Genomic DNA, 23,479 nt, shown 5'->3' with positions numbered 1-23,479 from the left:
GAGCACATTGTGAGATCAAAATATTGCCAAGTAGACTGTACCTGTGACTCAGTCAAGCCTAACCCAGACTGACAGAGAAATTGATGGAATGTTAATTGATAGCAGCTGGATGACTGGCATGACTACAGCCACAGGAAAGGGCCAAGGATCTCTCAGGGAGTATAAAATTTACATTTACTAAAGACCCCAGAGGCTTTTTAATGAGAATGACCTCTGGTTAAAATTAGAGTGAAGGGGAAATAAAGATAGTAATTTGGAGACTTTGGGTCTTAGCATATTTTCCACTTAATAGCCACTGACTTAGAAAATGAAACTCATGGAATTCTCATAATAGTAATGACTTGGTCTTAATGATTTAAAAAAAAAAACCCATTAGGTGGGTTCATGATTTGTTGGTTAGCAACATTGGAAAATATACTAAGTGGAGAAAACAGGGATAAGTCCTCAAATTTAAAACACTTTTATCAGTGTCTTGGATGATAGAAAACAGGCTGTGTTGATCGGGTCTTGTAGAGTAGGCTGAGGGTTTGTTTACTCATTGGAATTTAAAGATGCTCCAGATGAGCTTGAGGGGAATACGATCAGTATTTTTTGTATCACTAGCTGGCTATACATCTGTAAAGATCTCCCACTATATGAAAGTTCCTGAGTTGATATCTGAATGAAGTGACAAGACCAAACCTTACTACAGGTTCTAAGATATGTTTTAGTGGAAGACCCAGTCACCTTTTGAGCTTTGAGATTTCCCCAAGAAAAATTGATAATCATCCTGTCCACTAAATGAGGCATCTGGTTTGTTAATATAAAGCTGGTTGATGCAACTAGATTGAAAACCACTAGTTTGACTTTGGGAATGTTTGAAATGTTAAAGAATTATTAGTGCTTAACTCTACACTGATGAGTTGTTTTATTTATTTTTTCCTCCCAATACACACATTTATTTCCTAGAGCATTTTAAGCAAATTCCTGACATTGTAGTATTTCATCTGTAATGCTTTAGAATCGTGGCTCCTCCTGAAAACAGGGTCAAAGTTATACCTAGCTGGTCCAATAGATAAAGGAAGCCACAAGACATGAACCTGCTCCATAATACTTCCTCCTCACCTACTGATGCTGACATGTACATAGTAATTTCTATTTGTCTGTGTGTGAGCTGACACTGGAGGACCTTAGGAAGAAAAAGGAGGAAAAAGCATATATTCAACTTATATTGGTATATACCTCTGGGGGAGATGAGATTTAGAGCAGTGATATACCCTTGTTGCATTGTTTCCCTAAATCCTTCTGTGTGGGAAAATTTCTTCTGGAAATTACTGAGGCCTAGAGATTATTATCCTGTGGTGGGGTGGGGTTGAGGGAGGAGATACTGTATATAAAGTTTGGAATTTTCTGTAAACAGGTGGATATCAGACAGTTCTGAAATGGGTAAGGCCATCTGGGAGAAAATGCAAGTGAGAGTTTGGCATGGAGTTGGCAAGCAACCACACAAAAAAGTAAGTCTTTTCTAAAAGGTTCAAGAAATATTAAACAGGAGACTGGATCTCTTAAAATTACCTGAGAAGGACGTTTGAATTATTTTATTTGCACATTTAAAAAAATATCTTAAGTATTTATCCATGTGTCATATGTATTACAAATATTTTCCTCAATTTGTTGTGTACTTAAGTGGTGGTGCTTGTTTTTTGTTCTTTTATGGTTTCTACCTTTGGTGCCTGGTTACTATTCATATTTTTTTCCAGATGAAATTTTTAATCCTTTGGTTACATTTTTAAAATGACATTGGAATTCTGTGGGACTTATGATTGATTTAGGTAAAACTGACATTTTTGCAGTGTTGAATTTTTCAGTTTGAGACATACTACATCTGTCCTTTTAATTTTTATGTTTTTCAGAAAATTTTTCTTGTATTGCTTTTGTTTTCTTTACATAGGTCCTGCAGAGTACTTAAGTTTATTTCTAGATATTTTATATTTTTTGTTCTGTATTTTAATTTCCAATGAACTAATATTGGAATATAAGGAACTTGTTGGTTTTTATGTATTAATTAGTAAAAGGATGGTTTCTTATTAGTTTTAATAGTCTTCCAGTTATTTTCCTTGGTCTTCCAGAAAGGTAATCATTAGCAGTAAATAATAATGATTTTGCCATTTCCTTTTCCAAATATATATGTCCTGTTCTGTTAGCTTCTGTGATTGTACTGGTTAGCACTTCTAGAGTGATTTTAAATCATAATGGTGACAAGATCCATGCTTACCTTATATCTGCTTGAAAAGAGAATGTCTTTGTTGCAGGGTTTCTCAAATCCCTTCTGATATTCTTAAAAAAAAAAAGTTCAGTAGTCAAATATGTTTTACAAACACATTAGTATAGTAAAGGCTCTGAAATATCTGTAGTAAATACACTAATTTAAATTCGTTTAATATATGCTTACCATTTCTTAAAAGTATTTAGTAATGAACCATAAACATCTCATCCCCTTTCTTTTTTAACACAATAATTATAATCTTATCTAACTAATGCTTTACATGTTTAAGCATGCTATTGGGTGTTGGCTTGAAACAATTTTTAAAAAGCCTACTTTACATAAATTTCTTTGATTTCTATTTTACTAGTAAGTAAATAATAAATCTTACCAAATTCATTTTAGTATTTAATTCAGATGATTGAAATGCATTTTTCCTTTGATCAATGTGATAAATTATATTACTAGATCTAAAACTATAGATATTAAATTATCTCTGAGTTTCTAAAATAAACCATTCCATGACCATGGAGTTTCGTATTTTAGTGTTCTTCTGTATTTTACTTGCTAATATTTTATTTAATATTTTTTGGGTCTATCATCACAAATGATATTGATCTCTAGCTTTCTTTGACATGATTGGTATCAGCCTTATGCCAATTTCATAAAATCAATTAAAGTCTTTTCCATTTTCTCTGCACCTCAGGCCAGTATTGTAGCATAGAAATTTTCTGTTCCTCAGTATTTGAAAGAACTTGCAGGTAGAACACATCAGGTCTGATGCATATTTTGGAAGTACTTCATTGACAACCCTTTTAGTGTCTTTCATGGTATATCCAGATTTTCTGTTTAGTCAATTTTTGTGGTAGGTTGATTGCATTGATGGACCCAATTAATGACCCTCTCATATCTATGTCGTTTGCAGTGTGGTTTTACAGTTCTTCCCATCAAGATGTAGATTTATTTTCTCTGCATCTTAAATCTGGGTTGACCTTGTGTCTTGCTTTGGCCAATAGAATCTGGTAGAAATGAAAATGTGTCATTTCTTTAAAAAAAAAATTATGGGTGGCTCAGTCAGTTAAACGTGTCTTCAGCTCAGATCATGATCCCAGGGTCCTGGGATCGAGTCCCGTGTTGGGCTCCCAATTTAGTGGGGAGCCTGCTTCTCCCTCTGTCTGCTTCTCCCTCTGTCCGCCACTCCCTCTGCTTGTTCTCTATCTCTCGCTCTCTCTGAAAAATAAGTAAATATAATCTTTAAAAAAAATTATTTATTTTAGAGAGAGAGTGCATGGGGGGGCAGAGGGGGAGGGAGAGAGAGAATCTCAAGCAGACTCCCTACTAAGCATGGAGCCTGATGTGGGTCTCTGATCTCACGACCCTGAGATCACAACCTGAGCTGAAACCAAGAGTCAGATGCTTAACCGACTGAGCCACCCAGGTGCCTGGACAATGTGTCATTTCTAACTTTGGGGCTCAGGTGGAAATGTGTAATTCTGCTCTTGTTCTTGGAACCTTGCCACCTCTATATGAATAAGCCTAAGTTAGCCTGCTTATGAGAGAATACATGAAGGAAACTGCAGTGTCCCAGCCAAGATCATCCTAGACAAGCCTGTAGCCAGTCATCTTTTAAACATGTGCAATATCCCAATTAAGATTAGCGGAGTTGCCTAATCAACTTGGCACTCACTATAAACTAGTGAGCAAACCAGCCAGCTGACACACAGACTCATGAATAATAATAAATGTTTATTGTCTTAAACTACTGAGTTTGTTGTGCAGTTATAGTTAAAGAAACAATTATATTTCCTTAGAAAATCATCCTTTAGAAGATTTTTAAATTTATTGCAGTTTTTTTATTGCAATAGTTTTATATGACATTCTCTTATGAAATTTCTGTTTCTTCTTATATATAGTCATATCTCCTTTCTTAATTCTAATGTTTTTACTTGTTACCTGTTTTGTGTGTGTGTTTAATTAGTTTTGCCAAAATTTTGTCTATTTTATTGGCCTTTTCAAATAATTCACTTCTAAATACACTTTATTGTTATTTTAGTGTATGATTCTCTTATTTCTTCTTATATTTCCTTCTTTGTACTTTCCTGGAATTTATTGCGTTACTCTTTTTTCTAGATTTGGGGTTAAATGCTTGCTTCATTTTTGTTATTTTTTTATTTTATGCTATTAAGACTATGAATTTTCCTCTCCGTTCAGCATTGGCAGAATCTCATGTTCTCAGATGTAACACTGTCATCCTTGTTAGATCTTATTGTATCTAAACTATTAGTTAAAACTACTTTTAGTTCTTGTTTTACCACAAAATGACATAGAAAATGAATTTTTAGTTTTTGAGTGTCTTTGATTTTTTTCTACTTATCCTTCAGTTATAAACTTCCAATTTTATGGCACTATAATCAGAGAATATGATCTTTATAGTTTTGAGAACTTGAGATATTTTGTGTGTGTATATGATCTGAGATAGTATTACTTTCTGGAAATAATCCCCTTGGTTTTTTGTTTGTTTGTTTGTTTGTTTTTAAGATTTTATTTATTTGACAGAGAGACACAGCGAGAGAGGGAATACAAGCAGGGGGAATGGGAGAGGGAGAAGCAGGCTTCCCGCGGAGCAGGGAGCCCGATGCAGGGCTCCATCCCAGGACCCTGGGATCATGACCTGAGTCGAAGGCAGACGCTTAACGACTGAGCCACCTAGGCGCCCCAATCCCCTTGGTTTTTAACCACAATAAATCCCTTGATTTTGTGTATGGATCAGTAAAATGTGAGTCTCCTTATAGGTTGGGTGTTTAGCAATATTTTGAGTAGTTAATATATTATATAGGAAAAGTACACAACAAGAAAGGGGTAATGGGAAATGAGCACAAGAAATGTTAATGGAATTGCCAGCATGAGCAGAAAGAGAAAAGAAATCCTGGGTAGCCTTAGTCTTGGTTGCTAATGTTGTCTTACTGTTTTAGTTTAGTAGTTTAGTTAAAGAAGAGAGTGAGAGCAGGTTCTTTTTTTTTTCCCCCCCTGAGTGGGCCTTTATGCAGAGAGCAAAGACTTAGGATTGTGTAGATCACGATACCCTGAATGTTGTCCCATCCCCCACCCCCACTTCTACTCATTCCTAGTCCTTGGAAATATATGGAATATAATTTTTATCACTTGGGGAAAGACAACAACTTTGCCACTAGATACCAATAGGTATAACAGTCATGGAGTGGACCTGCATGTGGGTTCTATCACTTGGGGAGAAACCTATGGGGTTCCCTAATTGGATGGCTAACTGGGAAGTCAGAGTTTATAATGAGAACAGCCAGTCACTAATGATCTAGGATCCATAGGTACAAGTAACCCGCCAACCCCTTCTAATGGCATTACCAACAATAAATAAGATATCTATGCCTAAATTCAATAAATAAGATATCTATGCCTAAATTCAAACTACTACATTATATTCAAGCTGTATTCTTGATATATGCTATGATCCCAGTTAATATATTTGCTGCTATTCACATCTTTTTAAGCAAAAGACTGGATGTGAACTTGATCCAAAAATCAGAAGGAATTTCAGTTCTTTTCACTATAAAAAATACAATTACATTCTTATTTTTATCTCTGACATTTAAAAAAAACATTTTATCTAGTTTCATTAGTTTTTAAAATTGAAGGTTAGGAGAAGAGAAGGGAATTAGTTATGGAATTAATTATGTTAATAAGCATGGGGCAAATCATGCTTGTCAGATTGATGATTTAAAGAAGAAAAAGTAGTTTGGGAGAAATAAGTATTGTGTGTCAGTAAATCCTGCCAAGACTGAAATAGAGAAACAGAAAATAAAGTTATTCAGATTTCTTTTTTGGAGGAAGAAACACTTTTTTAAGCATTCATGGAGTAAACCACCAGGGGGCCTAGTGGTGTACAGGCTTGGTAATTTGGAGTTGGAGGTTAATATGGCTGCATCCTTCCACCATGTGCTAGGATGCCAAGACCCCTTAAAAACTGTAGATGTTAGGGGTTTTTTTAATTATTATTATTGTTTTCTTTTTCTTGCTAAATGTTTGTGAAAATGAAAACCAGAAAGCCAACAAGTTTCAATAAATTCCTCTATCTGAGGTAGCAAATCTAAAGTCCAAAGGGCTGAATCAAGGCTTTTGTTTCATAACGATTACATATATGATGGCAACTCTACAAACAAACCTACTTTAGTTGCAGGTTCAACTTCAATAGCATTTTTAGCACAGGTAATTACAACCTACATGACAGTGAGCGTAAGTAACTAGTAACTTGTGAACTTTGTTGCTGATTATATCTGTCAGGGTCTGGTGCAAGTTACAGAAATCACTCTATAGAGGACCCTGTCCTCCATGTACCTTCTATAGGGGTCCCTGTGGATCCCTTTTAATGTTTCTGTGTGCCCTTACCCCACTTTCGATAGGCCTTTGCTTTTAACCACTCGTACCTCTCCAGAGGACTACCCTCATGTTCCTGGAGTTGCTTTGTCTATAATCATAGAGCATCCCCTGTACTGGTCCATAGTCAGTGACAGACATTATGAGGGTTTGAAAGCCCAGATGCCTTGCATCAACTTATATCAACCTCTGAGGTGTACTTTATCCCCTGAACCCTTCTGTAGGACCTGGCCTAAGACTGGAACTATGCCTAAAATTACACCCTTACTTGGCTTCTTCCCTTTCCCAGTCCCACTTCCCCTGCCACCTTGATGGTTTCTTCTGGAAGCACTTCCTTAATAAATCACTTGCACATAAATCCTCATCTTGGGGCCTGCTTTAGGGAAACCTGACCCAAGCTTAAGTATTCTAAGGAAAAAAAGATTAATATAGGGAACTAGGTGCTTTCAAAATCATTGTAAGGGAGTAGGAATCAGAGGCCACCATTAAGTTTAAAAATATACTGCTGTAGTCACAATCCAAGGGAATCTGGTGTCGCCACAGACACAACTACCTCTCAGCAGCCAAAACTAGTGACTAGACAGTAGAACACTATACCTGGCCACTGTCCTGTAGATGCCACATCTTTAAGACCTTGCTTCCAGCTGGAACCATATGAATTCTACAGCAAGGTTCAACTTCCTAATCATGATACTGCATCTAACTTGCAGAGCTTATTTCAAATGTAGAACCTAGCTGCAAGGGAGTCTGGGAAACATCGTTTTTATTTCCTAGTCTCTGCTGTACAGGAAGGCACTGTAGAAGGAAGTGGAAACAGAAGCTGATTGCCAGTTGATCATAATCACAACACTAGAGGTGAGACTAAATGAATTGGTATACATTCATTTCAGGACCTTGTGCATTATGTTTTTTTGCCTGGAACATGTGTCTTCTCTTCTCAATCCTTACTTTAACCAGAGCTGGCTAATTGGTACTTATTTTTCATTTTCACTTTATATCAGTGTTTTTCAAACTGTTGGTTATCACTAACTAAAGGGTCATAAAATCAATATAGTAGGTATTTACGAGCAAGGGGGGAAGTATAGAATTAAGTGAAATAGAATAGAAAAATGTGTTGTTTCATGAAATGTCTGTTTTGGTTTTGTGTACATATGTATGTGTGTTGCATTGCACTGTAAATTTTATTTCTTATTGTGGGTCATGGTCAAAAGGCTTGAAAAATAGTTCCCAAATATAACTCCTTCAGTTCCCTGGTATTTTAAGTCTGAGTGTGGTACCTCTCCTGTATATTGCAGAGAACTCTGTAATGTAATTCACTTATTACAGTTCTCATTACACACACACACACACATACACACACACACACTCAATATCTGTGCTCCTCATCAGAGGAGAGGTCTGATACTGTGCTTCTCTTGCTTTCTGTTACCTTGGCATGAGGTTAGTCACATGGTAGCTTTTTTACACATCTGTTGAATGAATAAAGGGAAAGGGATGATTATGGACTCTTGTATCACTTAGCGATTCCTAGGATTAATAAGAAGACTCAAGACTCAGAGAAAACTTGAAGTGCATAAGCTAGAAATAAGATTAACAGGAGAACTGAAGCAAAGTATAAGATATCCTAGCACAAATCAACCAGTAATATAGAACAAGAGCCCAATGGAACCCACAGAGGAGAAACTCTGACCATCAGAGGCAGAGATTCCTCCTCTAGAATCACTGCAAAGGCTTGTCACCAGCTTCTTAGTGCAGGGGACTAGGAAAGATGTGGGAATCACATTCCAAAAGGGGGATGTATAGTTCATTGTACAGCGATCTCATCTGAGTGTGGGTTCATTTATTCTCAACAAGTCTTTATATACTCCTCAGTAAGTCTTGAATTAATGAACCCCTTAATGGTATTGTATGTAGATTCCTGTGCTGGGTGTACCTACCTAACCATAGAGTGAAGAATCTTGTGAGTAAAGCCAATAACCAGTCCCTTACCCCTCAGAGAATTCTGCTGGAGGATGTGTACGTGCAACTGCTTTGTTACTTAATGAAATGTACTGATGATGAGTTGAGTCGTAGTATAATAATGTAGTAAAAATAATAAACAAAGCCAGCATATATTAAATGTTATTATGTGCCTGGGAATGTGCTAAGAACATTATGTCATGTAATTTTTACAACTCTGGCAGGTATTAGCCATATTTTGTAGGTCAGAAAACTCAGACTCAAGAGAGAGTAACTAACTTGCTCAATATGATAGAGCAAGTGTATGGCAGTGAGGACTCAAACCCAGATCTGTCTCACCCCTGAGCCTATGCTCTCAACCACTCTGGCAAAGCAAGTGGTGACTAATTGTCTAATCCTTTTTCTAGCCCTTAATTATTGCTTTCTGCTTCTTTGTGGCCTGAGATTTATTTTAATTTTTCCTGTGGTTGATGGCCCATGGCACAAGATTCCACATTCATATACTATAATTGCAAAAAGCTTATGTGGATGGCCAAGAAAAACTTCCTTTTCAGATTGCAATCACTTGGAAATACTTGCCTTTACTCTCTAAGCTTGGATTTACAGTTGGAATGCATAAGCATTTCTAGTTATTCTGCTTGTCCATTTTTTTTTAATTTGTTGGGTACTTACTATGTGTCAGGCAGAATTCTAGAAATTGGGGATACTGACCAAGTTCCTGCTCTGACAGAGTTTATATCCTGTATAGATATTATCTCACAGGAGGAGATAGACAATTTAAGTTTTACATATATAGTATTAAAAGTGGTAATAAAGTGCCAATAAGAGCAATATTGGGAGATAGACAGTGACAGGTGTGTGTGTGTGCGTGTATGTGTAATGTATTTTTTCTAGGATTCTCAGTGTAGGCTTTTATGATAAGATGACATTTGAGCAAGGACATGAAAAAAATGAGGGAGAGAGTCCTGCGGATATGTGGGGTAGCACTTTCTAGGCAGAAGACCAGCAAGTATAAAGGCCCTGGGGTAGAAGTGCCCTTGGCTCGTTTGAGAAACAGCAAGTATGACTTGGGTGTGACTACAGTGGAGTGAATGAGGAGGAAATGGTAGAGATAAGAGTAAGATAATATAGGGTCTTATGGGCTCTGGTAAGGACTTTAATTTTATTTAAAGTGAAACATGGAGCATTGATCAGAGGAGTAACATGATCTCAATTACTTTTCAGAAGGATCACTCCAGTAGCTGGTTGGAGTCTGTGATAAAGTAAGGCAGCAATGCAGGCTCAAAGCCAGACAAAAGAGGAAGTTCTGTCAGTACCCGAAGTAATGACATGGATTGGATCCATATGGTAGTGGTGAGGCTGGAGAAAAGAGCTGGGAACCTTAATATAGTTTGAAGATAAGTTTATAAGATATAGAATCCAGATAAGTGGACAGGGCTGGAGATATTTAAGGGGAGTTGTCAGTGTAGAGATGGGACTGCATGAGATATCTGAAGAGGGAACGTAGTTAGAGGGCAGAAGAGGCCCTAGGATTGAAATCTGGGACACCATGCTGTTTAGAGGTTGGAAACAGGAGGAGGAACCAGCCAAAATGATGGAGGAGTGAATAGTGATGGACAAGGAAGACCCAAAAGTGTGGCATCCTGGCCAGAGCCAAGTGAAGAAAGTGTTTCATGAAGGAGTGTGGGATCAACCATCTCAAATGCTGTTGAGAGATTGAGTGGCATGGGCCAGATGATTGAGGGTTGGATTTGACAACATTGAAATTGTTGACAATTTTGACAAGAGCAGTTTAGAGGAATAATTGCATTGAATGAACGAGAAAAGAGGGTGTGGAGATAACAGGCAGAGCTAACTTTCTAGGGGTTTTACAGAGAAGTGGGCTGGAGAGGGATATTGATAAAGAAAATTTTTATTTGGTTTTTAAAAATGGAAGAAATGGGACACCTGGGTGGCTCAGTTGTTAAGTGTCTGCCTTTAACTCAGGTCATGATCCCAGGGTCCTGGGATCGAGTCCCACTTTGGGCTCCCTGCTCAGCAGGGGCCTGCTTCTCCCTCTGCCTGCCACTTTCTCTCTTTCTCTCTCTGACAAATAAATAAATAAAATCTGTAAAAAAATAAATATGGAAGAAATGAAAGTATGTGTATCAATGTGAATGATCCCGTAGAGAAGAAAATTAGCTTTAAATAGGAGTGTGATTATCCACCTTTGAAATAGGAGGGAGGCAATGTATAAGGACATAGATGCAGGTTAGTGGAGGGGGTGCATGTAGATTTACCCTGATTGCTTTTATTTTCTCAGGAAAATAATAACCAAAGTTAGCAAATAAGAGTTAGGAGGAGAGCAGTGTGAGAAGAGAGGAGAAAGGGTGAAATTGAATTGAACAGGAAAATGTAGGAGTGCCAGGCAATATGAGGGTTCACTCAAGTTTTGTGGTTATGAATTCAGATGAAGGCAAGTCAGTATGGTGGTGGGATTTTCTCTAGCCATCCTCAGCTGCTTGGGTGCAGGCCTGGGGGAGTAGGAGAATTGGATTTTCCAGGATTATGGTCAGCCAGGCAAGCACAAGAAAGTTTTTCCAGGCAGAAAACTTATAGAGGAACAGAAGGGGAAGGAAGTTGGGTGAATGTAAAGGAGTAGTTAGAATGATTATTCAAGGTGGCTAAGCTGGGTAAGAGAGGAAATAAGAGTCAACAAGCTTTATGGACAAGAAAAGGCTGACAAGGTTGGATATCCTGTCCTAGTCCTAGAGAACTAACAGAGTTGAGGTGCTAAAGAGAGGTAGCTGGATATACGGTTATATGGTGGTCACAGAGTGGAATGCTGAAGACTGAGTTTATAAAAAGACTCAATTATTGGCAATGACACATACTTGTATAAATTGCAACCTGGTGGTTTTTTGTTTTTTTTTTTAATTTTATTATGTTAGTCACCATACAATATGTCGTTAGTTTTTGATGTGGTAATCCACGATCCATTGTTTTCATATAACACCCAGTGCTCCATGCTGTACGCACCCTCCTTAATACCCATCATCAGGCTAACCTATCTCCCCTCCCCCCTCTCCTCTAAAACCCTGTTTTGCAACCTGGTGGTTCTTGAACAATGGCCCTGTAATGTGGGAAGTAGTCAAGCATTCCTTGGTTGCAGATAACCTACCATTTGGTTATTAAAAACCACTATTTTATGAAGTATTATATTATTGAAATAATGTTAAAGGAACATGAACTTAATATTATTGCATTACTGAGTCTTTTTTTCAAAAAGAATTTTACTTAAAATAATTGAGAAAATATGAAGACTCCCTTCGGGCCCAGGAATTCCACATCTAGAAGATAATTAGAGATGTATACTAAGATGTGTTTTCACACTGTTTACCACAAATTAATTATAATAGCAAAATTTGGGGAAAAGTATATTGGGCATATATTAATTAAACATATTATGGAATATTTATATAATGGAATGCTATACAGACATTAAAATATGACATGGAAAAATATTTTTTGGTATGGGAATATATTCATCACACATTACCAAGAGAAAAGCAGTGTATATATATATATATATATATATATATTTGTTTGGTAAATAGCATAGGTCTGTTTGAATAAAAAATACTGCACAAAAATAGAACAGTAATTAACTTTGGTTGGTGGCATTGTAGATATTCTTTCCTCTTTATGGGAGCGATTGTCTCTGGTTTTCAAGGTGTTTTAATTGAGCATGCATCTTGAAATCAGAAGATAAAAGCAAACAATAGTTGCTATATTAAAAATTCTACATTTTGTAGTAACCTATATCTGTTAACAATTATTGCCTGTTTATAACTTGGTTCTTTCCTTAAACTTGAGCAGAAGAATTCATCCCAAGTTATTCTTAGTTTGATTAGGGCTCCTATGCCTATAGGTAGCTAAACTTGACATTCTTAGAACAGTTATTTAGCTTCTGTTTCATCTGAGAGTTTTTTTTTTTTTTTAAGATTTTATGTATTTATTTGACAGAGAGATAGAGCACAAGTAGGCAGAGAAGCAGGCAGAGGCAGAGGGAGAAGCAGGCTCTCCGCTGAGCAGGGAGCCCAACGCGGGGCTTGATCCCAGGACCCTGGGATCATGACCTGAGCCACCCAGGTGCCCCTTATCTGAAAGATTTTTAATGGCATAAACTTTTTCACTCTTTTAACTACTTCTGTTTCCATCTGTCACTTCACATGTAGCCTGAAAAAATAATAAAGCAATGATTTCAACTCAATTCTAAAGGCATATCTAAAGGAAGAAATAATCTTTCTCCTTTTGTAGTCATAAAAAGATGTTTTTCTTCTTAAAAAAACAAAGCATTTCCCTCTATCATCAGATATTTAGCTGATCAGTGTTTACTGATGAATTTCTCGAATGTGAATGCAACTGGCAACAGTGACTGCAGGCTTCCAGATCACTTCCAAATCGGGCTCTTAATTTAAGAGCTCTGTCCCATTGTCTTTTCTGGAAACAAGCATTTAAAAACCATGTTTAATCAAAACCAACCATAGTTTTATTTTCCGTTTAAAGGAAATCTAACAATCTCTGAACATTCTCATTGGGTTGTCATAAGGATCTAGTGTTTTTTGTTAATGGCCTGGTTTGTTTCTGATTTCTCTGTTGCTTAATCTCCTGGGGCGTAGAGCCAAGTGCATGTTTTCAACATTCAACTATTTTCTCTACACCCCAGGAAATGTGAACTGTGTGTCACATTCAATGAAAGACTGTGCTTCCACCATGGAGTCTTCTTCATCTGAACATCTACTTTTGTTTGTCAGTGTTAAAATTCTAGTTTCTTGCACAATCTGAGGCAATTAAGTAGTTCTTCTGAGTCCCTTATTCTAGTACTGGATTTTTCCGAATGAAATTTCCTCCTGCCAATGTACATTTTTAGATTCAAATATGATGTAGAAATTTTACTATCTTTCTGGCTTGGTTTGATATTTTTCCTGTATTATAAGCAAGATTGAAAGAGATATGCATATGTCAGAATTTTCTTCATATCAATGACTTAGTGGACAAAGAATGAAATTAAATTTGCAGAACATTTACTGGAAAGCCATCTACAGTAAGACACAACTTTTTATGAAGATGTTGTCAGATTAATAATTATTTGGTTTGACAGTCTAACTTTTGACTTTGTGTGTGTGTGTGTGTATGGCTACATGTGTGTTTCTGTGTGTGTGTGATCTCTCCCACCAGCTGTACATGCTTCTATTTTTTAGCTATAGAAAGAATTCCTAAATAACAACCATTTCATTTGTCTGAATTCCCTTCCAATATTTACCCAGATGTATTAATTTTAGCAGAGCTATAATCATACACATATACCTTTTCAATTAAATGTACACTATGTCATCACCAAACGAAAACAAATTGTGGAAAACACAATTCTGAATGAGTGGAAAGTTTGAATTGCAGGATATTTATGGAACTTGTCTCAGAGGCATTGCATCAAGGCTGCTTAGTGTTGCTCCCAGAGGTTTTGCTTTACTGAGAAACCAAGATGGTTATTTATAATCAATTTCTCAAGGGCTTGTTAATTGTTCTCAAAGGAAGGGTGCTTAAAAAGACTGTTTTTTTTTTCAGTTGGGATCTGTTGGCTCTCTGAGGTATTTATTAAAATGCAGCTTCTATTTCCAGTTTTAGTTCTAACATGTAAAGACCTTGAAAGTTGTCACTCCTGCCTTTACAACAAGAAAAAGCTGAACAAACTGAAAATGAGCATGGTTTCTTGGACCCATCAGAGAATTGAGGTTGCAGAACAAATCACCACCCTGAAATGTGGAAAGACCAGCAAATCTAGTCATAGCTGAGATCCACTCACTTGGCAGGAAGAACTACTGGAATCATAGACTGGTATGAACACATAAGTGGTCAGTTTTTGATGAATTAGATGGAGGCTGATTTTGTATTAGTTTGAGAGTGAAAACCTACTTGGGGCTATAGTCTTGGAAGTGGCGGGTCGGGGGGGCGGTCTCTGCATTGCATGGGTTTACCTCCAGGAACCTTACCATGTTCTCATGGTAAAGAGAAAGAAAAATCCGTTCATAGCTCTGGCAAGGAGAAGGGAAAAGCAATTATTGTGAAATATGACTAAACGCTCTCCATCACAAAAGCCTGCTCTCTGTGGGGGAAACAGTATCAGAGTCTTAGCCCACCTAGAGGAAGGGCATGTCTCTAATAGCCCCCTCTACCCTTCCTGTCTCACCTAAGCAGTATAGGGGGAGATAGGAAGCAAACACTGGTGAAGGTTCTAGCCCAGAGATGCAGGCCCGCTAAAAGACAGTTTAGTCACCTGGCCACCAAAGCAACTGGGCTCCAATACCTCCAGCTAGATTACAGCTTAAAGATCTGCAAGATGCAGACTCCCAGTGGGAGTTCTTAGGGAAACCCAAGGACACCAGAGGAGACATAAATGAGGCCCTAGAGGAATTTGAAGTCATTGGCACCTATAGTTACAGTACACATTAAACACAGCCCAGTTAAACGTAAAACCTCCCACTACAGGCTTATATACCTTAGTTCCTTTTTTTTTTTTTAAAGATTTTTATTTATTTATTTAACAGTGATAGCACAAGTAGGCGGAGCAGCAGACAGAGGGAGAAGGAGAAGCAGGCTCTCCGCCAAGCAGGGAGCCTGATGAGGGGCTCGATCCCAGGACCCTGGGATCATGACCTGAGCCGAAGGCAGCCGCTTAACTGACTGAGCCACCCAGGCGCCCCCCTTAATTTCTATTAATCAATATGGTATACTTTCATCAGAAAATTACAATGCATGATAAAAGTTAAGAAAAATCCCTATCTGAAGAGACAAAGCGGCCATCAGAACCAGACTCAGATATGACACAGATTTGAAATGATGAGATAGGATATTTTCTTTTATTTTTTTAGAGGGACAGAGGGAGAGAGAGAATCTTAAACAGGCTTCATGCCCAGCCCAGAGCCTGACATGGGGCTCGGTTTCAGGAGCCTGAGATCATGACCTGAGCTGAAATCAGGAGTCAGATGCTTAACCAACTGAGCCACTCAGGTGCCCCTCAGATAGGAAATTTTAAATAACCATGATTAATATGTTAAGGACTCCAATGGTAAAAGTAGAAAACATGCAGGAACAGATGGATAATTTAAGTAGAGAGAAGAAAACCCTAAGAAAGGGCGCCTGGGTGGCTCAGTTGGTTAAGCGACTGCCTTCGGCTCAGGTCATGATCCTGGAGTCCCGGGATCGAGTCCCGCATCGGGCTCCCTGCTCGGCAGGGAGCCTGCTTCTCCCTCTGACCCTCCCCCCTCTCGTGTGCTCTCTATCTCTCTCATTCTCTCTGTCTCAAATAAATAAATTAAAAAAATCTTTAAAAAAAAAAAAAAAAAGAAAACCCTAAGAAAGAATCAGAAAGAAATGTTGGAAATCAAAAATAGTGTATCAGAAAAGAAGAATGCCTTTTGTGGACTTATCAATCACTAGGCACAGCTAAGGAGAGTCAATGAAAGGAAATGACGATAGAAATTTCTCAAACTGATATGCAGAGAGAAAAAAGAGTGGGGAAAAAAAAAAAAGAAAACCAGAATAGAATATCCAAAAACCGTGGGACAATTTCAAATGGTGTAACATACATGTAACTGGAATATCAGAAAAAAAAAAAAAAGCAGAAGAAATATTTGAATTAATAATGGCCAAATATTTTCCAAAACTAATTACAGACACCAAACCACAGAATCAGAAGTCCGGAGAACAACAAGTGGGATAAATAACAAGTGACTACACTTATACATATTATATTCAAACTGCAGACAGAGAAGAGAGAAACTATAGAGGAACAAGGATAAGAATTAAAACAGACTTCTCATCAGAAACTGTGCAAGAAAAGAGTGAAGTCCTTAAAGTGATGAAAGAAAAAAAAACTCTACCAACCTAGATTCTATATCCAGTGAAATTATCCTTCAAAAGTGAAAGAGAAACAAAGCTTTCTCAGGAAAACAAAACTGAGGGAATTCATTGCCACCTGTCCTGCAAGAAATGTTGAAGGAAGTTCTTTAGGTAGAGGGAAATTGATACCGTCAGCAACTGGGATTTACATAAAGGAAGAGCATCAGAGAAGGAATAAATAAAGGTATATTAAAATTACTTATTTTTAATTGATCCAAAAGACAGCTGTTTGTTTTAATTAATGATAATAACAGTGCACTGGGTACTTACACCACACAATAAGTGAAATGAAGGACAGGGGTGTGATAAGGGACAGGCAGGAGGCAGTGGGGTACTCTGTTAAAAGGGGCCTGTGTTACATGTGAAGTGGAATAGTGATTTTTAAAGGTGGCACTGGGTTTTATATGAAAACAATGAATCGTGGATCACTACATCAGAAACTGATGATGTATGGTGATTAACATAACATAAAATAAAATAAAATTTTAAAAAAAGGTAGACTTAGATTAGTTGTAAATGCATATCACAGACTCTAGGTCAGATGTTAAGATTGCTTTTAAAAGAGGTATAATTGATAGGGTAAGGAAAGAGATAAAATGGAATTACATAAAACCTTCAATTAATACCAGAGAAGGCAGGAAAAGAAAGGGGGGAAAAGGAACAAAGAACAAATACAAAGAATAAAAAACAGTTACAAGTGGTAAATAAGTTTACATTGTGCATCTTTCGTTCAAGTAAAATGTTTCAAGACTTGTGTCTGCTATGGCCTGTTGGAGACTTTTTCACTAGCATCCAGCTCAGGTGTGAGGGCAGCCACTGCATTTGTGGGACACCGAGCAGCAGTGTCCTCAGTTTGGGCTCCTTTGCTTATTCCTGGGCCTCTTTCTCCTCTGCTGCCTCCTTTGTGCAATTGGCTTGAATGGAACCCCTGGAATGTTAGACGAGAGGAAAACCATGGGCCAGAAGAGGCTCATTCCTTTGCCCTATGGAGCTCTCAGGAAAGAGGTCTCACTTAGAATTTTTGGTTAAGCAAATGTAGGTAGCAATGACAATAAACCCTTGGGGAAATAACCATACAATTTATATTCTGGAATTCCATGATGCCATCAAATCATGAGAATAACAAGCAAGGTCTTGCTCCCACCTCCCCCGCTGGAGTAGTCTAATTTCCCGGTGGATTTATCAAATGTTAGTTTTGTAATAAGGCAAATACCATAAAACTTCAAGACTTGATATTGATCTAATAAGTAGTCATTGGATATAGTCAATTGACATAATATTAAATTGGGGGATTCTATAGAGTAAGTAAAAGGGCTCTCACCAGGGCATGGCCTTAGAAATATCTCTATGCTTTTTCTTATCAAGCATATCCTTCCATCATGCCTTTCCACCTCCTCTTCCTCTATTAAAATTCTATTTTAATCTTTATTTTCACTGTAAAATTCACATGCTCATTCTGTCACATTAATTAATATGCAAATGATTCACTTTCATGTTTATTTGTCACCAATTTGGGTCCCTTCTGCATGTCCTATATAGAATTAGCACTTGATCACAATAAATATGCTTTCTAGTACTGAAAGACAGTTGCCTAGGGTTACAACATTCCTGAATGACAAACAATCAGTTTTCATCGTTCAGTTTTTTCTAGGGATTCCAAGAGTGTCTGTTGGGCAAAAAATAGGCTCTGCCTTTCTTTTCCACACTTAACAAATACTGGTCAGTTTATTTGCCTTCAGAGGTCCATAAGACGTTTATCATTGTAAATTATCATTGTAAATTACTACAGCTTCGAGTTCCTAAGAGGACATTTAAAATACTTTCCATATTTTAATGTACTCAGAGGCTTTCATACAATTAGACTAACATTTCCTAAACCGACGTTCCATGGATGTTAATAGCTTGCCACAAAAGTTTCTTGCTGAAATATTTTTGAGAGAATGTATTAAACTCACTTTAAAAGGTTTTTAACACACTAATATACATAATGAATTGCTTGAAAGTGGTTTATTGTTAAATATTTGGACAGTGCTCATTAGGACACTTCCTAGAAATCCCTGCATGACAAATTTAGCAGTTAACAGGCATTTTTATTATTAATTTTGAGTAGACATTTTTCGAGAGAAACCATAAGTCTGAACACACACACACACACACACACACACAAAGCTACTTCAGAACGTTGTTTGTGTTGGTTTGTTTTTGTGCATGAACCAATCACTTATCATGTAGGGACTGAGCTTGAAGATGAGATGATGTTTATGATGCAACCAATATTCTGGCTTCTAAGAAGAGATGAAGAGATTCTTAGGACAGATCAAGTACTTAAGTAGGAAGCTAAGGGTGGAGGTGAGGGTGGGGGATTCTTTTTTTTTTTTTTTTTAAGATTTTATTTATTTATTTGAGAGAGAGAGAATGAGAGACAGATAGCAAGAGAGGGAAGAGGGTCAGAGGGAGAAGCAGATCTCCCGCTGAGCAGGGAGCCTGATGTGGGACCCGATCCCGGGACTACAGGATCATGACCTGAGCCAAAGGCAGTCGCCCAACCAACTGAACCACCCAGGCACCCGAGGGTGGGGGATTCTTGATAAAGAACCTGGAAGTTGGAAACAGGTTAAAGGGTGGGTTAAGGGAAGAAAAGAAGAAAAGAGATGACGTTCTTGAAGCTATACAAAAGAGAAGCTATCCAGAGAAGCTGGATCTATAGAGAGAACATACAGAAATGAAGCACTCCTTAATATTTTGGAGCAAAGGAATGCTCCAAAATATTAAGGAGCCTTCCCAGGTGTTGGCAGCCTATGGAGTTCTATCATATCAGCCTGAGGAGGAAGAGACACATCCACAGGAACTGGTGTAGACTTCTTACTGAGAAGAATGGAGGCAGCCCAAGAGAGCACACACATAGTAAATAGGGAAGAAAGCATTTCTCCTGGATTACATTTCCAAAACAAGATGGTCAATGCTAAACCAAGTTACTGCTATGCACTTCTGCACGTTCACGTGGAATGAATTACGTCGCCTCAGGAGACATGGACTGTTTATCTAGTGGTTGCATTCCTGAGAAGGAAGCTAAAGGGCATGTAGCAGAAAATAATGAGCTTTGGAGTAAAAAATCTGAATCTCAATCCTAAAACTGTCGCTCACAAGTAGTGTGATTTGGGACAAGTTAGCCTTCCTAAATCTTAGTTTCTTCTTTTGTTTCTAAAACGAGAATGACGTCTGCTTCTTCAGAACATATTAATATGTGTAGAATAAATTTTGCACATAGAAGCAGAAGTGTTTTTTAAAGTTCCAAATATATTTAATTCAGCTTTGATTGAAGTGAAAACTAGAGGTCCACAAGTTATTTCAAGAAAGAAACTTTAGAGACCAAAAGGCAATGTTTTTTTTAAAAATCAAAACATGAGGGGCGCCTGGGTGGCTCAGTCGTTCAGCGTCTGCCTTCAGCTCAGGTCATGATCCCAGGGTCCTGGGTTCGAGCCCCACATTGGGCTCCCTGCTCAGCAGGAAGCCTGCTTCTCCCTCTCACTCCCCCTGCTTGTGTTCCCTCTCTCACTGTGTCTCTCTCTGTCAAATAAATAAATAAAATCTTTAAAAAAAGTAAAAAATCAAAACATGACATTCTGGAAAAGGGAAAACTATGGAGACAGTTAAGAGATCAGTGGTTTCCAGGGGATGGAGAGGAAGGAGAGAGGAGTAAGAGGAGCACAGAGGATTTTTAGGGCAGTGAGGATGATATTATACCATAATGATGGCTACATGCCATCACATATTTGTCCAGATCCATAGGGTGTGCAACACCAAGAGTGAACTGGAATGTAACCTATGGACTTCTGGTGATAATGTGTCCAATGGAGGTTCATCAATTGTAATAAATATACCACTTGGGTGGGGGAGGATGTTGATAGTGGGGAAGGCCATACATGTGTCAAAGTAGGGGGTATATGGGAAATCTCTGTACCTTCCTCTTGATTTTGCTGTGAACCTAAAACTGCTCGAAAAAAATTTTGTCTTAATTTAAAAAATCAAAGTGCTAGGTAGCGTTGCCTGGGTGGCTCAGTCGGTTAAGCATCTGCTTTTGACTCAGGTCACGATCCCAGAATCCTGGGATCGAGTCCTGCATCGGGCTCCCTGCTCAGCGAGGAGCCTGCTTCTCCCTCTGCCTGCCGTTCCCCCCTGCTTGTGCTCTCTTTCTCTCTCTGGAGGGGAATAAAATAAATAAAATCTTAAAAAAACAAAACAAACCCACAAAGTGCTAGGTTTAGTCATTAAACTTTGTTTAAATGGAGAAAAGATAGTGAATATTTATAAACCAATTACCTTAAAATTCATTTTAAATCTATAACTTGTCATCATAAAGTTGCGTTTCTGTTTAAATCTGTTTGCAAAAATATTTTTGTTTTAATAATTTAAGGACTATTGTGTTGTGACTATGAATGCTTGCTATAGGAAACTACAGTTGTTAAAATGTACAGGTAGAAAACTATTCACTTAAAATGATAACCATTTCTTAAGAGGTTGATTTCTCCCCTCAACCTAGTGAAAATTAATCCACTAACTATTCTTTGAGTGGTTTATGGTATGAACTACCAATATAAAAAGACTGTACAGACTCTCAAAATTATGAACAGATCTAAAGGACTTTCCTTTCTTGAAAAATGTATCTTACATATAATTTAAAAAGTGACTAAAATGCATTAACTTTAAAATACAATGCAGAGACTGAATTTTCCTCGACACATAACAAATATTTGTCTTAATCAGCTAGGTCTGCAACTGTTCCCTATTCCTTGAAAGCTCATATTCCACATAACCCACAGTCTGGCCAAACCTCAAGAATTCTAAATTAAATATTTTAAGTTAGAGATGGAGGACAACCCTACCTTTTCTCATCATGACATTGCTTCCAAGGAATTCTAACCTACCTGGCTGGCATGCTTGCTGGTTTAAGAGTCATTCTAACTTAGCTGGGAGACGAAGGACAGGGAAGATACACAGATTCCGGGCAGTCATAGCCACCCTACGCTTTCATAAGGTTTTCATTATCTCCGGGTTGGCTGCTGACTCTGTTTTGCTAGCAGTCTTCTATATTGGGGTTGTGTAGTGAATGTGTATACAGCGAGAGAGAGAAAGAGAATGATAAAGCAAATTGGCCGAAATGTTTACAATTAGTAAATCTAAGGTATATAGGTGTTCCTTGTACTATTCTTACAATTTTTTTTTAGCATTTAAAATTATTTCAAAACAGAAAGTTAAAAAAGAATCAGATTGCCTGGAGTTCCATGGAAGAATCTCCCCACACATCTCACGCTGGTTGGGAAGTTGGTGTGCACATAGAAAACCTCTCAGAGATGGTACTGCCTGACTTCCTTTTGTCAGCTCTGGCTCAGTTGACATACCGTGTTATATGTAGATGAAGAATTAGTAACATGGAAGGAAAGATGATTTGCCTAAGAAGGCATACTATATCTCTGGTTTTCAAAAAAGTCAGGGACATAATCTACACTTCCTGACCCTGACTCTGTGAAGGTATAATGACTGACTAGACAGGTCTGAGAAAGCCAAATGGGCCTTTGCCATTCAAATTCAAACCCCAGTGAAATTGTCTTACAGGAAAGAGAAGAGAATGTGTGTGTGCGTGTGTGTGTGTGTGTGTGTGTGTGTGTGTGTGTTGTGGCAGAGGGCGGGGAAGGCAGTGGCCTGGACCATTTTTCCACAACAAGCCCAGCCTCGTTCTCTCAGCTCATAGTCCCAATGCTCACGTTTCCTTCTGACCTCCCTCATCCCTGCCATACTCTTCTTTTAGGAATGGTTCCTGGCTCTGCAGGATTCCACACCAACGTGGCTCAGGTCCTTATACTCTGAATGCCACGAATTTGTCACTTAGGAGCAAGAATAAGCCAGGGCCCAGAAAGGGACACATGTCACAGCAGCCCTGATGCTGGAGTCTGGGTGCAATGCAGGGAGTGAGACCACAGCATGGCAGCAGGGGGCCTGATGGGCCAGATGGATGTTCTGCATGTGCACACCCTTCTCAGCACCCTGCCAGGGGAGCTCTGGGCAGGACTGCCTCCTTTCTTGGGAAGAGTTCCTTGACTGGCAACCAAACTTGGGCTCAAATTTGACCAATGCTTTGAAATGTAGTGTATTAATAGAACATTTGGGGTATAATAAGACCAATATATCAGGGAGTGACTGCCATAGAAAAGATAGTTTATTACTCACAGTTCCCAAGAGGAGGGGCCAAGCCATGCCATGGGGTGAGGACACATGGGGAAGCACCAGGGCCATTTAAGAGGCAGAGGGAAAGGGAGGAACTGTTGTTGGCAAGAACCTTTCCTTTTTGTGGTTTCTGCAGGGATGGATTTAAAATTTGCATCAAAAGCGTTATCATATTCTCCATCTAACTAGACAGTTTGTGTTATACTCCCATTACGTCCATTAGTTTCTTGAGGCACCATAATATTAAAAAATAATGTAAAAGATTCTAATGAAAATAGTTAGCAGCAAACCCAGAGGCAATGGGAACTTTGATGTAAAGGTAAGATGGCTTTGACTGTTCAGAATTGGCATAATGGGGGGCGCCCGGGTGGCTCAGTCGTTAAGCATCTGCCTTCGGCCCAGGTCATGATCCCGGGGTCCTGGGATCGAGCCCCACAGGGAAGCCTGCTTCTCCCTCTCCCCCACTTGTGTTCCCTCTCTCGCTGTGTTTCTGTCAAATAAAATATTTAAATAAATATTTTTAAATGCATCTGAAGACTTATTTTTAAATTTTATTACCTAGGAATTAATAAAAGCTACTCATTAAATCTTGCCACCCAGGATACCTAAGCCCTGGTTCTAGCTGGCAGTTGGGTGGTCAAAACACACTTAAGGGAGATATACCCTGAGGTATCACCAGAAGGTTGGAACCAGACATCACAGGGGAAA

At 38.3% G+C, this 23,479-nt stretch overlaps 1 long non-coding RNA gene across 1 annotated transcript; it reads left to right on the top strand.

The window, feature by feature from the left end:
- Positions 1 to 1,390: 1,390 nt before the first annotated feature.
- LOC115942149 (uncharacterized) lies at positions 1,391 to 17,770 on the top strand. The gene is made up of 3 exons (XR_004076773.2): positions 1,391 to 1,493; positions 14,270 to 14,485; positions 16,324 to 17,770. It is a non-coding gene; the product is annotated as an uncharacterized LOC115942149 (long non-coding RNA).
- Positions 17,771 to 23,479: the final 5,709 nt, after the last annotated feature.

The sequence above is a fragment of the Leptonychotes weddellii genome, chromosome 9 (assembly GCF_054177405.1).
Source record: "Leptonychotes weddellii isolate Sample4059 chromosome 9, ASM5417740v2, whole genome shotgun sequence".
Taxonomy (NCBI): domain Eukaryota; kingdom Metazoa; phylum Chordata; class Mammalia; order Carnivora; family Phocidae; genus Leptonychotes; species Leptonychotes weddellii.
The sequence above is the reverse complement of the archived record's forward strand: the minus strand, read 5'-3'. Positions and strand labels throughout refer to the sequence as shown.